General features: G+C 59.6%; 1 non-coding gene across 1 annotated transcript; it reads right to left on the reverse strand.

Moving 5' to 3' along the window:
- Positions 1–2,367: 2,367 nt before the first annotated feature.
- On the reverse strand, positions 2,368–2,521 carry LOC136679822 (5.8S ribosomal RNA). Its single transcript, XR_010796606.1, has one exon. It is a non-coding gene; the product is annotated as a 5.8S ribosomal RNA (ribosomal RNA).
- Between the last annotated feature and the right edge of the window lie 11,327 nt (positions 2,522–13,848).

Here is a 13,848-nt window from a genome sequence, read left to right on the forward strand (position 1 = left end):
CCTTCAAAGTTCTCATCTGAATATTTGCTACTACCACCAAGATCTGCACCCGCGGCGGCTCGACCCAGGCTCGCGCCAAAGGCTTCTGCGCCACCGCGGCGCCCCTCCTACTCGTCGCGGCATACGGTCCCATGAGTCTCGGTTCTCTCTCTCATTCTCGCTGGCTTTTGGGGGGGGTGGGAGACAAGTACCGCCAGCGACGGCCGGGTATGGGCCCGACGCTCCAGCGCCATCCATTTTCAGGGCCAGTTGATTCGGCAGGTGAGTTGTTACACACTCCTTAGCGGATGCCGACTTCCATGGCCACCGCCCCGCTGTCTATATCAACCGACACCTTTCTTGGGGTCTGATGAGCGTCTGCGTCGGGCGCCTTAACCCGCGCGTTCGGTTCATCCCGCAGCACCAGTTCTGCTTACCAAAAGTGGCCCACTCGGCACCGTCAATTCCATGCCCGGCTCCAAGCCTGCGAGCCGGGCCTCTTACCCATTTAAAGTTTGAGAGTAGGGCGAGGCCCGTTTCGGCCCCGCGGCCTCCAGTCATTTCTTTACCGGATAAAACTTGAAGTTTCGGCGCCGGCTATCCTGAGGGAAACTTCGGAGGGAACCAGCTACTAGATGGTTCGATTAGTCTTTCGCCCCTATACCCAGGTCGGACGACCGATTTGCACGTCAGGACCGCTGCGGGCCTCCACTCAGGGTTTCCCCTGGCTTCGCCCTGCCCAGGCATAGTTCACCATCTTTCGGGTACCACCGCGTATGCTCTGGCTCCGCTCTCCGCACGTGGGAAGAGCAGGCCGGTGGTGCGCCGCCCGCCCCCTCGGAGGGTTAGGACGGATCCCACCTCAGCCGACGCGCGCCGGCCTTCACCTTCGTTGCGCCTCCGGGGGTTCTGGTCCCTTCGACTCGCATACGCGTTAGACTCCTTGGTCCGTGTTTCAAGACGGGTCGTTCGGGGTCCGAACTTAGCCGCTGACCTTAGGCGTTCGGGTGCTGTGGGCCTGGATCGCCCCCCGCATCGCCGTAGCGGGCCTAGCCCGGGGCTGAGGACAGCCCAGCCGGCCCGCTTCGACCGAACGATCGGGGGGGGCCCCCATCCCCATCCCGGAGGAGGGGAGAACGCGGAAAGGACATTGCTCCACGGCCCCGGCGTTATCGGCGAAGTCGGAGCGAGGGGCTGTAGCGGAACGCCCGTGTCCGGGGGCCGCGTGGGGACTCCCTTCTCCGGACGGACCTACCTTCACCCTCGGGCCCTTCCAAGCCTAACCGGAGCCGGTCGCGACTCACCACCACGCGGGGAAAGTACACCGGGCGGGGCCGGACCTCCGTACGCCCGACAGGCCCGAAGTCCAGAGGCGAAGCGCAGAGCCGAAGCGGGGAGCGGTGGAGTCGGCACCCCACCCCTCTCGCCCGGATACGCTCGCACCCCCGACCGCGGAACCCGACGAGCGCGGGGCCGTCCGCCCGGCTGAATCCCCCGGGGCAGTCTTCTCGGTCCCCGTACGTTTACCTCTCAACGGTTTCACGCTCTGTTGAACTCTCTCTTCAAAGTCCTGTTTCAACTTTCCCTCACGGTACTCGGTTCGCTATCGGTCTCGTGCCGGTATTTAGCCTTAGATGGAGTTTACCACCCGCTTTGGGCTGCATTCCCAAGCAACCCGACTCCGAGAAGCCCGACCTACCCGGGCGGGAACGCGGGACTCGCTACCGGGCTTTCACCGTCTATGGGAAGAAGCCACGTTCGCGAGGACTTGGTCCCGCCTCCGCACCGAGACGGATCTTACGGACTTCCGTACGCTACATTTCCCGGCCAACCCCGGTCAGGGGAAAGTGGGATTCAGCGCTGGGCTCTTCCCTGTTCGCTCGCCGCTACTAAGGGAATCCTTGTTAGTTTCTTTTCCTCCGCTTACTGATATGCTTAAGTTCAGCGGGTCGTCTCGTCTGATCTGAGGCCGCACACAGAGGTTTCTTATGCGGGGGCGAGGGCGGAGGCGGAGGGCCGAAGGCTAGGGGCGAGGGGCGAGAGCCCGGCACGAGACCGAACTCCGCGACACCTTCCCCCCCACCCCGGCCGCTCGCCCGCCCGCTCACTCGCCCGCTCGCTGGGTTTAATCGGCACTCGCCACCCCCGCGTCCGACTGCGCGGAGCCCCGCTCGGGACTCGGGGAGAGACCGTAACGGACGTGGACCCGGACCTACTCGGCTCTCCCTCCGTTCCCTGTACGGAGCTCTCTCGCAACACGGGCCGCGTGGACTGGCTCGGAACCGAGTCTTCGTTTGGGAAGACGAAGGGCCGTTTTCAGGCCCTGCGAGCTTCCAGCCGCGGTCTCTCTCTCTCAGCGGGGGCGCGGAGACCGATCGATGGGTAAAGCGACCCTCAGACAGGCGTGGCCGCGGGATGGACCCCCGCGGCCGCAATATGCGTTCGAAATTTCGATGATCTGTGTCCTGCAATTCACATTAGTTAACGCAGATGGCTGCGTTCTTCATCGAAGCACGAGCCGAGTGATCCACCGCTAAGAGTCGTATTCGGGTTTGTGCCCGGCCCGTTACAGGCCGGGCGAAGGAAGCCATTCGAACAAGAGACAATTTTTGCCAATATATTTCAAGCCGGGTGCCTTCCACCCCCGTGCAGGGGGGGAAAGGTCATTGAACCTGGGCGTCACCACCGGACCGAGGAGTTACGGCCCGGGGGACGATCGCCCGAGTAGGTGCCCGAGACTTACGTGGTTTAGGAGACCGGGGTCTAGGCACCCGCCGTTCCCGGCGAGGCCCAGGGGTTTGGTTCGCTGCGTTACGGGTCCCGGTCTAAGGCATTCAGGCGTGCGCTCAAAGCCAAGCTCTCCACCCCGGAGGGTATGAGCGAGGCCCGGTGGTACGCTCCCAAGTCCCCGCTTAGGGGAAGGCGCTGGGTAGATCCCACCTAGTCAGGACCGGCGGGCACCGGCCGTCTCCTTTCGGGTGTTTATAAACGCATCCGGGGTTCGTGAGGCCCCTTCAACTCGCGCACCGGCCTTAGACTATTATACGGTCCGTCTCTGCGAAGCCAACATCGGGGGTATTTTGCATGCGCTCTTAAGCTCCGCTCTAACCCCGTGAGGGGAAAGAGTTTCGCCCGGCGGTACGCTCCCGTCCACCACCGCCCCCTGTGCCGGGGGGATGGGTTCAGGGAGATCCCACCGAGGCCGGCGAGCACCGGCCAACGCCCTGGGGGTGAGTAAGCCCCTTTGACTCGCGCACGCACAATCAAGCCTTCAACGATCAATGGTTTTTTGGGTTTAACTACCCGGCGGGCGGCTCCGGCGCCACTCTTCCCCCCGCGAACGGGAGGGGCGGACCGGGGTACCTATGCACCTAAGGCGGTCCTCGCATAACCCCGAGTTCCGAAGCCGGCTCGCTACGTCCACCCACCCGGAGGGGGGAGAGACTCACGTCGGCCGACGACGAAAGGTACGAGGCTTCTGCGGTCCATACCTTGAAGGTACCCGCCGGGGGGGAGGTTCGGCCTCTCGAGTCCGACTCGACAACCGGCACGGACGGCGGGCGCCGACCGCGGCCAGGTCACCGTTATTGATCCTTCCGCAGGTTCCCCTACGAAAACCTTGTTACGACTTTTACTCCCTCTAGATGTCCGGGTTCGATCGACTTCCCATCGCCCGGAGGCGACCCCCGTTCGAGGGCCGCCCCGGGGACGGTCCGAGGACCTCACCGAGGCATCCGATCGGTAGTAGCGACGGGCGGTGTGTACAAAGGGCAGGGACTTAATCGACGCGGGCTGGTGACCCGCGCCTACTTGGAATTCCTCGTTCGAGGGGAATAGTTGCAATCCCCTGTCCCCAGCGGGGAATGGCGTTCATAGGATTGCCCGCACCTCTCGGCGTAGGGTAACTTACATGTTGAACCAGCCATTGTAGCTCACGTGCGACCCCGGACTTCTAAGGGCATCACAGACCTGTTATTGCTCCATTTCTCAAGTGGCTTCTGTGCCACAAATCGCTCTAAGAAGTTTAGCCACCGACCGCTGATTCCCACCGGGCGAACCCCAACCTTCAGGCCCGCGGTAAGCGGGAGGGCACCGGGGAGGGGAGAGGGAAGGCGAAGGCGAAGGACGGACAACCCACACCCGGAGAGCGGAACGAGGTGCGGACGGCATCGGGGAGGGAACCGAACGCGAAGGGGAGAGGCCGGAGCCACCCACTCGACGCAGAACTGAACCCCCGTCAACCGCATCACCTCCCCGAACCGATCCGGGGTAGAACCGGACCCCCGCCGAAACCCCCAACACCCCCACCCCGATGGGGACCCCCCGCGAACGGGGACCTTCGGGGATAGAGTCCGACCCAGGAGAGGGGCCGTGTAACTACTTAAAGGATGGGATCTCGTTCGTTACCGGAATTGACCAGACGAATCGCTCCACGAACTACCAACGGCCATGCACCACCACCCACAGAATCGAGAAAGAGCCGTCAATCTGTCAATCCTTACCGTGTCCGGGCCGGGTTAGGTTCCCCGCGTTGAGTCAAATTAAGCCGCAAGCTCCACTCCTGGTGGTGCCCTTCCGTCAATTCCTTTAAGTTTCAGCTTTGCAACCGTACTCCCCCCAGAGCCCAAAGACTCGTGGTTTCCCGGACGCTGCCCGGCGGGTCATAGTCGTTAACCCAACGCCGCCGGATCGCGGGTCGGCATAGTTTACGGTCGGAACTACGACGGTACCTGATCGTCTTCGATCCTCCGACTTTCGTTCTTGATTAATGAAAACATTCTTGGCAAATGCCTTCGCTTTTGTCCGTCCCGCACCGGTCTACGAATTTCACCTCTCTCGGTGCGGTACGAATGCCCCCGGCCGTCCCTCTTAATCATGACCTTTGGTCCGTCAAACCCACGAAATAGGACCAAGAGAGCGGTCGGATACCCCCCCGGCTCGGGGAACCGTGCGGCGGCCAGAAAACGGCCCCGCCCGGCCGCCTCGCCGAAGAGCTCCGACTCGCCCCCCATGGGAAGGCCTTATTCCATTATTCCTAGCTCAGTCCATTCAAGGCACGCTTCGGCCTGCTTTGAGCACTCTGTTTTGTTCAAAGTAAACGCACCGGACCCTTCCGCCCCCCACGTATTCAACCGCGGCGGACGACCCAGCTAAGGGCCTCTCCGCGGAGGAAGGGAGCAGAGGACACCGGATGAGTAGGGACAAGGTCCCGCGACCTCCACCCAGAGACCCGCGGGGGGTCCCCAACCCCCCCGGAGAGGGGCAGCTTCCCACCGCGAAGTCCGGACGGGCAGAGGCCCGGCAGCCGGGACCCGTCCCCGGATCCAACTACGAGCTTTTTAACTGCAGCAACGTTAACATACGCTATTGGAGCTGGAATTACCGCGGCTGCTGGCACCAGACTTGCCCTCCAATGGGTCCTCACCCACGGACGTAGATTGAGTTCATTTCGGTCCCGAAACCTTCAAACGGGGCCTCGCACCGATATTTTTCGTCACTACCTCCCCGTGTCGGGAATGGGTAATTTGCGCGCCTGCTGCCTTCCTTGGATGTGGTAGCCGTTTCTCAGGCTCCCTCTCCGGAATCGAACCCAGATTCCCCGTTACCCGTGGTCACCACACGTAGTCCCGTAGACTACCGTCGAAAGTTGATAGGGCAGACACTCGAATGAGACGTCGCCGCCCCGAAGGGCTCTGCGATCGGCCAAAGGTTATCTAGAGTCACCAAAGCGGACCCGACCGGAGTCGGGAGGGGGTTTTTTGGTTCTGATAAATGCACGTATCCGTGGGGGGCGCCGAGGGGGGAAGGTGAACCAGTCACCGACCACCTCGAAACGGCACCCCCACTTCCAACGCTTCGTTTGCATGTATTAGCTCTGGAATTACCACAGTTATACCAAGTAACGTGTGGAGCGATCAAAGGAACCATAACTGATTTAATGAGCCATTCGCAGTTTCACTGTACCAACGCCCGTGTGTACTTAGACTTGCATGGCTTAATCTTTGAGACAAGCATATGATACTGGCAGGATCAACCAGGCCGATCCCTCTGGTACTCAAACCCGGCTTGGGGAAAGAGAGAGAGTCGGTGGTGCGTGGAACTCGACCCCCCGAAGGAGGAAGAGACGCGCACCGCGGAAAGGCTTTTCGAACGAGACCCCCCGGAGGTGGGTCTGCAATCGGGGGTTTGACTACTTGGAAAATGTACGATTCAAGGCCCGGACGGTGCAGGCTAGGGGCCGGTTCCTTCCCTCAATAGGATCCCGACCCTAAGGCACCACCGACTCGGACCTTTTAACGGACCCAAACTGCGGTGGAAATTAGACCGACGGATAGGCTAAGTCTCCCTCGGAACGATTCTGGGACAAGCGGACCCCCTGTTACGGGGGGTCCACGAGCCATGGAGGCTGGAGCACGTGGCGGGGAGGATCGTTCTAAAAGCCGGTATTATTTCGGATTAGAAGCCTGCCCCTGGTGCTCCGGGTATGCCGCATTTCGAACGGGCGTAAAGGACGTCCGTTTAAGGGAAGAGAATGGAAGAGAATTTCCTGGCCCCCTCAAAGCGCGAGGAGGTCGGCATAGGTTTTACGGTACGCCCCCCCCGGAGCCGTCTGATGTTCAGAAGACGAAGGGTTTTGCCCCCAATCTCGTAAGGTCGAGGGCTCACCACCGAACTTCCAGCCGCGGTCCTTGGTAGGACCGATACGCGGACAAGCCGCAAAATCCTGGCCCCCTCGCAGTGCGAGGAGGTCGGCAAAGGTTTTACGATTCGCCCCCCCGGAGCCTACGGTTAGTTTTCTCGATTTAAGAAGACGAAGGGGGTCGGGCCCGGGAACCGTAAACCGAGCGCCTCTTCCCCTGCGAACTTCCAGCCGCGGTCCGTTTAAAAAGACCGATCCGTGACACCTCTAATGCGCTCTTTGCCTCCGGCCGTTTCCAGCGCGGGGGCCCGGTGGTGCGCTCCCAAGTCCCCGCGGAGGGGAAAATCTGGGAGATCCCACATTAGACCAAGCGGAACGCCGGTCTTCGCCTCGGGGGTTTGTATGCCCCTTTCGACTCGCGCACGGGCAAGAGTTAGGTTAGGAACGGGGACAACTGCCGGCGGGCGGCCCGTCGCACCCACCCCGCAAGTGGGCAGGTGGTCGGTGGCCTGTGGACCCGCCGCTCGGATTCGTTTATAGTAGGAACCATAACGGGGTACAACCCTCATACGCTCGACCCCCTCACGCCCAGAGAAGTGTTCACCTCCCTGGGCATATATCGAACGAATCATCGGGATTGAAGGGGAGGCCACCCAAACCATCCCCTTAGCCCAGAGGGGTGCCAGTCCTCGGGCTTCGGTATTCGCATCACCGGGGTCTATGGAGGTCTCGACTTAGGTTTTGAAAACCTCCAGAGGGGGGGCCGGATTAACCACCACCCTAGCCCAGAGGGGTGCCAGTCCTCGGGCTTCGGTATTCGCATCACCGGGGTCTATGGAGGTCTCGACTTAGGTTTTGAAAACCTCCAGAGGTGGGGCCGGATTAACCACCACCCTAGCCCAGAGGGGTGCCAGTCCTCGGGCATGTCACTTCGCATCACCGGGGTTCTATGGAGGTCTCGACTTAGGTTTTAAAAACCTCCAGAGGGTGGGGGCATATCTTATCCCCACCCTAGCCCAGAGGGGTGCCAGTCCTCGGGCATGTCATTTCGCATCACCGGGGTCTACGGAGGTCTCGACTTAGGTTTTGAAAACCTCCAGAGGGTGGGGGCATATCTTATCCCCACCCTAGCCCAGAGGGGTGCCAGTCCTCGGGCTTCGGTATTCGCATCACCGGGGTCTACGGAGGTCTCGACTTAGGTTTTGAAAACCTCCAGAGGGTGGGGCCTGACTTACCACCAACCCTTAGCCCAGAGGTGTGCCACTCCTCGGGCATGGAATTCGCATCAACGGGGTCTACGGATGTCTCGACTTAGGTTTTGAACACATCCAGGGAAGCAGAGCGGACATTCCCATTATTTCAAGCCCATCGGGAAGCCACTCCTTTGGGCATAGCGTTTCGCATCGCTGTTACCCAAACTTACGTCTGATTTAATGCCTCCCTAATATCCCGACGGCACCAGGCTGAGAAACCATATGCCCACAGGATTTGAGGCGTTGGAACCTCGTTCGCATAGCCGACAACGATGAACCTCCCTCGGACTCGCTACGAGGCTTGAGGAGGGTCCTGATTTTCTTAAAATCTCAGGTGAGGGACTTAGAAAATTTTCACTTTAAAACCACAGACCTCCAGAGGAGAGACCGGGCTTATCACAACCTTAGCCCAGAGGGCGTCACTCCTCGGGCATGTCACTTCGCATCACCGGGGGTCCATGGATGTCTCGACTTAGGTTTTGAACACATCCAGAAGGGGGGGCCGGATTAACCACCACCCTTAGCCCAGAGGGGTGCCAGTCCTCGGGCTTTAAATTCGCTTCGCCGGGGTCTATGGAAGTCATTTTTTAGACCTCCAGAGGGGAGGCAACCCAAACCATCCCCTTAGCCCAGAGGTGTGCCACTCCTCGGGCTTGTGTATTCGCATCACCGGGGTCCATGGAAGTCATTTTAGACATCCAGAGGGGAGGCCACCCTAACCATCCCCTTAGCCCAGAGGGGTGCCAGTCCTCGGGCTTTAAATTCGCTTCGCCGGGGTCTATGGAAGTCATTTTTAGACCTCCAGAGGGGAGGCAACCCAAACCATCCCCTTAGCCCAGAGGTGTGCCAATCCTCGGGCTTGTGTATTCGCATCACCGGGGTCCATGGAAGTCATTTTAGACATCCAGAGGGGAGGCCACCCTAACCATCCCCTTAGCCCAGAGGGGTGCCAGTCCTCGGGCTTTAAATTCGCTTCGCCGGGGTCTATGGAAGTCATTTTTAGACCTCCAGAGGGGAGGCAACCCAAACCATCCCCTTAGCCCAGAGGTGTGCCACTCCTCGGGCTTGTGTATTCGCATCACCGGGGTCCATGGAAGTCATTTTAGACATCCAGAGAGTGGGGCCGGTCTTACCACCACCCTTAAGCCCAGAGGGCGTCACTCCTCGGGCATGAAATTCGGATTACCGGGGTCTATGGATGTCTCAACTTAGGTTTTGAACACATCCAGAGGGGAGGCCACCCAAACCATCCCCTTAGCCCGGAGGTGTGCACCTCCTCGGGCTTCAAATTCGAATCACCGGGGTCCATGGAAGTCATTTTAGACATCCAGAGAGTGGGGCCGGTCTTACCACCACTCTTAGCCCAGAGGGCGCCACTCCTCGGGCATGAAATTCGCATCACCGGGGTCCATGGAAGTCAGTTTAGACCTCCAGAGAGTGGGGCCGGTCTTACCACCACTCTTAAGCCCAGAGGGCGTCACTCCTCGGGCATGAAATTCGGATTACCGGGGTCTATGGATGTCTCAACTTAGGTTTTGAACACATCCAGAGGGGAGGCCACCCAAACCATCCCCTTAGCCCGGAGGTGTGCACCTCCTCGGGCTTGAAATTCGAATCACCGGGGTCCATGGAAGTCAGTTTAGACCTCCAGAGAGTGGGGCCGGTCTTACCACCACCCTTAAGCCCAGAGGGCGTCACTCCTCGGGCATGGAATTCGCATCAACGGGGTCTACGGATGTCTCGACTTAGGTTTTGAACACATCCAGGGAAGCAGAGCGGACATTCCCATTATTTCAAGCCCATCGGGAAGCCACTCCTTTGGGCATAGCGTTTCGCATCGCTGTTACCCAAACTTACGTCTGATTTAATGCCTCCCTAATATCCCGACGGCACCAGGCTGAGAAACCATATGCCCACAGGATTAGAGGCGTCTGAACCCCTTTCGCATAGCCGACAACGATGAACCTCCCTCGGACTCGCTACGAGGCTTGAGGAGGGTCCTGATTCTCTTAAAATCTCAGGTGAGGGACTTAGAAAATATTCACTTTAAAACCACAGACCTCCAGAGGAGAGACCGGGCTTATCACAACCTTAGCCCAGAAGGCACCACTCTTCGGGCATGTCACTTCGCATCACCGGGGTCCATGGAAGTCTCGACTTAGGTTTTGAACGCATCCAGAGGGTGGGAGCCGGACTTACCACCACCCTTAGCCCAGAGGGCGTCACTCCTCGGGCATAAAATTCGGATAACCGGGGTCCATGGAAGTCAATTTTGACCTCCAGAGAGGGGGGGGGCCTGGCTTACCACCACCCTAAGCCCAGAGGGCGTCACTCCTCGGGCATGAAATACGCTACACCGGGGTCCATGGAAGTCAGTTTAGACCTCCAGAGAGGGGGGGCCGGGCTTACCACCACCCTTAGCCCAGAGGGCACCACTCCTCGGGCTTGAAATTCGCATCACCGGGGTCCATGGAAGTCTCGACTTAGGTTTTGGAAACCTCCAGAGGGGGGGCTGCACTTACCACCACCCTAAGCCCAGAGGGCGTCACTCCTCGGGCATGAAATACGCTATACCGGGGTCCATGGAAGTCCTTTTAGACCTCCAGAGAGGGGGGGGGCCGGGCTTACCACCACCCTTAGCCCAGAGGGCACCACTCCTCGGGCTTGAAATTCGCATCACCGGGGTCCATGGAAGTCTCGACTTAGGTTTTGGAAACCTCCAGAGGGGGGGCTGCACTTACCACCACCCTTAGCCCAGAGGTTCATCACTCCTCGGGCATGAAATTCGGATAACCGGGGTCCATGGAAGTCAGTTTAGACCTCCAGAGAGTGGGGCCGGGCTTACCACCACCCTAAGCCCAGAGGGCGTCACTCCTCGGGCATGAAATTCAGATAACCGGGGTCCATGGAAGTCAGTTTAGACCTCCAGAGAGTGGGGCCGGGCTTACCACCACCCTAAGCCCAGAGGGCGTCACTCCTCGGGCATGAAATTCGGATAACCGGGGTCCATGGAAGTCTCGACTTAGGTTTTGGAGACCTCCAGAGGGGGGGCCGGGCATACCACCACCCTTAGCCCAGAGGGCGTCACTCCTCGGGCATGAAATACGCTATACCGGGGTCCATGGAAGTCAGTTTTGACCTCCAGAGAGGGGGGGCCTGGCTTACCACCACCCTAGCCGAGAGGGCGTCACTCCTCGGGCATGAAATTCGCTTCACCGGGGTCCATGGAAGTCATTTTAGACCTCCAGAGAGGGGGGGCTGCACTTACCACCACCCTAGCCGAGAGGGCGTCACTCCTCGGGCATGAAATTCGGATCACCGGGGTCCATGGAAGTCAGTTTAGACCTCCAGAGAGTGGGGCCGGGCTTACCACCACCCTAAGCCCAGAGGGCGTCACTCCTCGGGCATGAAATTCGGATAACCGGGGTCCATGGAAGTCTCGACTTAGGTTTTGGAGACCTCCAGAGGGGGGGCCGGGCATACCACCACCCTTAGCCCAGAGGGCGTCACTCCTCGGGCATGAAATACGCTTAACCGGGGTCCATGGAAGTCAATCTAGACCTCCAGAGAGGGGGGGCCGGGCTTACCACCACCCTTAGCCCAGAGGGCATCACTCCTCGGGCATGAAATTCGCATCACCGGGGTCCATGGAAGTCAGTTTAGACCTCCAGAGGGGGGGCTGAGCATACCACCACCCTTAGCCCAGAGGTGTGCTCCTCATCGGGCATGAAATACGCTTCACCGGGGTCCATGGAAGTCATTCGAGACCTCCAGAGGGGGGGCCGGGCATACCACCACCCTTAGCCCAGAGGTGAGTCACTCCTCGGGCATCAAATTCGCATCACCGGGGTCCATGGAAGTCAGTTTAGACCTCCAGAGGGGGGGCTGAGCATACCACCACCCTTAGCCCAGAGGTGTGCTCCTCATCGGGCATGAAATACGCTTCACCGGGGTCCATGGAAGTCATTCGAGACCTCCAGAGGGGGGGCCGGGCATACCACCACCCTTAGCCCAGAGGTGAGTCACTCCTCGGGCATCAAATTCGCATCACCGGGGTCCATGGAAGTCAGTTTAGACCTCCAGAGGGGGGGCTGAGCATACCACCACCCTTAGCCCAGAGGTGTGCTCCTCATCGGGCATGAAATACGCTTCACCGGGGTCCATGGAAGTCATTCGAGACCTCCAGAGGGGGGGCCGGGCATACCACCACCCTTAGCCCAGAGGTGAGTCACTCCTCGGGCATCAAATTCGCATCACCGGGGTCCATGGAAGTCAGTTTAGACCTCCAGAGGGGGGGCTGAGCATACCACCACCCTTAGCCCAGAGGTGTGCTCCTCATCGGGCATGAAATACGCTTCACCGGGGTCCATGGAAGTCATTCGAGACCTCCAGAGGGGGGGCCGGGCATACCACCACCCTTAGCCCAGAGGTGAGTCACTCCTCGGGCATCAAATTCGCATCACCGGGGTCCATGGAAGTCAGTTTAGACCTCCAGAGGGGGGGCTGAGCATACCACCACCCTTAGCCCAGAGGTGTGCTCCTCATCGGGCATGAAATACGCTTCACCGGGGTCCATGGAAGTCATTCGAGACCTCCAGAGGGGGGGCTGGGCATACCACCACCCTTAGCCCAGAGGTGAGTCACTCCTCGGGCATCAAATTCGCATCACCGGGGTCCATGGAAGTCAGTTTAAACATCCAGAGGGGGGGGGCCGAGCATACCACCACCCTTAGCCCAGAGGTGTGCTCCTCATCGGGCATCAAATTCGCATCACCGGGGTCCATGGAAGTCATTCGAGACCTCCAGAGGGGGGGCCGAGTATACCACCACCCTTAGCCCAGAGGTGAGTCACTCCTCGGGCATCAAATTCGCATCACCGGGGTCCATGGAAGTCAGTTTAGACCTCCAGAGGGGGGGCCGAGCATACCACCACCCTTAGCCCAGAGGTGAGTCACTCCTCGGGCATCAAATTCGCATCACCGGGGTCCATGGAAGTCAGTTTAAACATCCAGAGGGGGGGGCCGAGCATACCACCACCCTTAGCCCAGAGGTGTGCTCCTCATCGGGCATCAAATTCGCATCACCGGGGTCCATGGAAGTCAGTTTAGACCTCCAGAAAGGGGGGCCGAACCTACCACCAACCTTAGCCCAGAGGGCGTCACTCCTCGGGCTTCAAACTCCCATCGCCGGGGTCCCATGGAAGTCTCGACTTAGGTTTTGAACCGTTCCGGGGTCACCTCCAGTGAGATAACGCGGAAATCTCACTATATTCATGCCCACAGGCGAACCAGAGCCTTGGGCTTGTCATAGTTACATACGGTGTACCCAAACTTTCGTCTTTTCTAAAGGAACCCTAATGTCCTGACGGCACCGCACTGGAAACCCCCATGCCCTCTGAATTTTTACCTCTCCGAGGTGCTCCGTTTTGGGCTTGCTACCTAGGGCGAAGAGGGTCAGAAATTTTTCTAAGTCCTACTTTAAAACGTCCCACTGGGAGAACACTAGGGTTAGCACTTTGCCAAAAAATCACGGCTGAATGCAATTTTCACGCCTCGCACCCTTTGTTCGTTTAGATTTAACAAAAAAATCAACCGACCCCCCTTTTTAACAACGCTTTGCCGAATTTAGCTCACTTTTCCCGGCCTGGAATATCTCACGCTTGCCCCCCACGGTACTTACCTCCGGGGAAGACACCCCCGTCGCTGCCAACGCCCATGCCCGGCCCAGGCTCACCCGACTCGGCCTCGCTCGCTCCATCGCCCGCTCCAAACCTCCGGGGAGAAGACCCCCATCGCCGCCAACGCCCATGCCCGGCCCAGGCTCACCCGACTCGGCCTCGCTCGCTACATCGCCCCGCTCCAAACCTCCGGGGCTGGACCTCCACCAACCCAGCGCACCTCTCGAACCTATCCGGCCCACACTTAAGCACTCCTCCTCGGACTAAACCATCCAGCCCGCGCCGCTGGAACGAGCGCC

Source organism: Hoplias malabaricus, chromosome Y, assembly GCF_029633855.1.
Source record: "Hoplias malabaricus isolate fHopMal1 chromosome Y, fHopMal1.hap1, whole genome shotgun sequence".
Taxonomy (NCBI): domain Eukaryota; kingdom Metazoa; phylum Chordata; class Actinopteri; order Characiformes; family Erythrinidae; genus Hoplias; species Hoplias malabaricus.